The sequence below is a fragment of the Dermacentor variabilis genome, chromosome 7 (genome assembly GCF_050947875.1).
Source record: "Dermacentor variabilis isolate Ectoservices chromosome 7, ASM5094787v1, whole genome shotgun sequence".
Lineage (NCBI taxonomy): Eukaryota > Metazoa > Arthropoda > Arachnida > Ixodida > Ixodidae > Dermacentor > Dermacentor variabilis.
Window position 1 is genome coordinate 88,970,171 of NC_134574.1, and position 3,223 is coordinate 88,973,393.

Here is a 3,223-nt window from a genome sequence, read left to right on the forward strand (position 1 = left end):
TCTATGATTTGCTTGTATGTGAGAAGCATAAAGCTTTTCTATACACGCACGTTTAGAAAGCCGTATGATAAAAATTAGTTCATAGTGCTATCAAGATATCCGGAATCATGTAGGAGGAAGTTGATGCAACAGTTTAGTGTAGGTCGTGAAAATTTTGCTGGGAACACGTGGGTTCGTATATAAGCTCCCTTAGATAGCGCTCTCCCCGAAGCTTGATAAGGAAGCTTCAAAAAGCCTCTGTGTATTAGCAGTACAAGCATAAAATAAAATGAAATACAACGTCGTGCAACAATGTACTGGCAAATTTGGCGAGAAATACCTCTTCAATATTATTGAAAGTATTACTTGGTGTATCGCAGTGAACAAAATACTTTACAAACACAATATTTGGCATTGTTGTTTTCCTCGCGGGTACAAGTGGACAATTCAGTTATGTTGTGTTCGAATGAGTGCTATAAATTGCTGCCAACGCAAGCGTTAATTCTTCTTTTATATATACTACCAGTGCAACCATTCTAAGCTACGTGGCCGGTAATTGCCTAATTTGCTTATTAAGAGCCTTTGAATAGCGTCTTAGCGTACGACAGGAGAAAATGGCGGTTAGTGAATATGACACAATTTCCAGCACGTTCACTTTCATTGTAATCAAGCCACGGGTGCTGCCTGATATCGCAAGTCATGCCGAGGAGCCGCGATTATTCTAACTGATCTAGGTTGAGCATAATTTCTGGCAAGGGGAAGCATCATTAGATGTTTTTTCGTTCACTGTGGAAATGCCTATATTCACTCGCTGTCGCTTATACAATCATGTTGAATTTGACTTTCAAAGGTTTGCATGGAGGCTGTTATATATCTACCCCATGAAAATTACGCTTTTTATGCTGCTAAATTATTGTTGCAGTTGGCCTTTAATTCTGAATTGCTACGTTGACTAGGTTCGCGGTATAAAGCTGTGGTATAAACAAGACGGACGGATAGGGTGCACTTTGTGTTTGTGTTTTGAATGTGCTCTGCAACACTTTCCAAGAAACGTGTAATATGTGTTTCAATATCCAAGAACGTTGCCTCACAAACTTCTTGTATCAATAGACTATTTTACGGAAGCATTTAGGTGCCGCCATCTTGCGCTGTTAGCGCTGCTGTTTTCTGTTTTTAACGACGAAGTGTACGTAGCTACAACCGATTCGCAAGCATGATAATAGTAGTATAAATGCATTCAGTGTTTCGTTATCATGTTACGTCAGTTTACGTCTAATAAAACATAGAAATAGTTTGCGTAGCAGCCTAAGATGGCGGCGCCCCAGAAGCCAACATAAATTCGTCTATATTTATTGCTTGCCACCTTCGCATTCGTTCGAAGTTTATGATTGTAGTATAAAGATTTCTCAACATGAAAACATCGTCAAACATTTTTCTATACGCACCTTGATAATATTCGCGTCTATTCTCTGGCGCAAGCATCCACTTCGAATTGAGGGGAAGTCACTGCGTGAGTCGGCAACAAATATCAAGGAACCTCTTCTTAACCTCTGTGCTCAGTGCTCAGGCCAGCCCACCGCCATCAGGGCACGGACTTGCCTGGTGACGTCAGTTTCCTACTCTAAAAGCTTGGGCCAGCTCACCGTACTCAGAACCTTACTAAATTCCTACCTTCGTGGCCCCGGTCCAAGTCACCGTCAACCACCTAGCTCCACATGGGGTGCCGCTCTGTCAATTGTTTGTTTGTAAATAAACTCCTAAAATAGCCCTCTGTCACCCTGCTACGTCCACGGGAAATGCCTCTTTGGTATTTATTTATTTGCAATAAAGAGTTTATAACGTCTATTGCAATTCCCAGATATAATTTGAATGTGTGTTTGGCATTGGCTTCCTGTACTAATATATTAGCCACTAGCAACGGGTTGGTGGTACTACTAATAGCTGCGTACGGTCAAGTCAGCGTATCTTCAGAATTCGTCATAAAGTCGGCGTTGGCCCAAAGCTCGCATTGATAATGGCGGTGATATGGCCCAGCGCTGGCACTATGCGGGCAACTCCTTGCTAGCGCCGTCTTTTTTTCTCCTCTGTCTGTCAATGATAATCTTTCCGGAATTTTTGCGCTACAAAATTAGGTCATTCAGCAAGCACCAGCTTGCCCAAGAAAAAGCTGTGGTGCCATTATTGGGCAGCCATAAATTGGCTGCTGCACTGGCTGTATGTCAACTCTACGTTGGCACAGCACTGGGCCTGCATTAGCTTGTGCTGCAGTTTGACCAAATGGCAGCTTTGGGCCAGAGCTGTTACCATTTCCTGCCAGAATTGGGCCGTGTTTGGTGCAATGCTTACGTACTGCCTATATTTTGTCGGAAGGTTCTTTTTCGGCTTCAGTGTGTTAATGCATAGCAACAAAAACTGCTCAGAAGTGCTGCTATGAACTATCTGCGGAGCATCGGACTTGACTAAGACTACGAAAAACACTGTATTACGTGGCCTATTGCATATATGGTTCCCTTCTTCCTATGTTCGCCATCACCTTTCATCACTAATGTTTGGCACGTTTCCTACTTCCCCGCCGCAGAAGAGCAGGACAAAGCATACGAGCTGAAGCCGACCCCTCTGCCTTTTAAATGAGATTTTATCCTCTCTCTTGACCAATTGACTTCCTCAAAGGCCTTGATCATATAGAACAACACTGATCACGCACACTCTGCATTTCCGTTAGCTGAGCCTCACCAAACCTGAAGTCGTTATACATATGCAAGCCTTGGAAACACAAACGGAAAGCCGGCGGCGTCGAGAATGGTTACTACACACCGCTCTACCTTTTCACCTTTGCACCCCCGCCCCTTCCCAAGTCATTTCTTAGCAGCCCCTTAACGACTGAGAAGTGAATAAGGACGTTTAACCAACAGCAACCCACTCGTTTTGCCACAGTGTCGATTGGTCATGTCGCGTGGTACAATGGTGAAGGATCTAGAAGTAGAACTCCTGAAAAAAGTACAAATCTCTTCCCCTCTTCATATGAGCGGCGGCGCGAGCGCAGTGCGAATCTTCGTAAGTCATGGATTTGAGTGATGCGGCTATCATTATGTCCTTTATTAGCAGGTCGGGCTCTCCACTTCACCACACTGCAGCCTGCACTTTGAATTCGCATCGAAGCTTGATGGTTTGTTTCTATTTCGCTTATTTGACGATATTTTAAAGGCATCTGGTTGCTTTTATCGCTGTTTTCTGCGCAAAATTA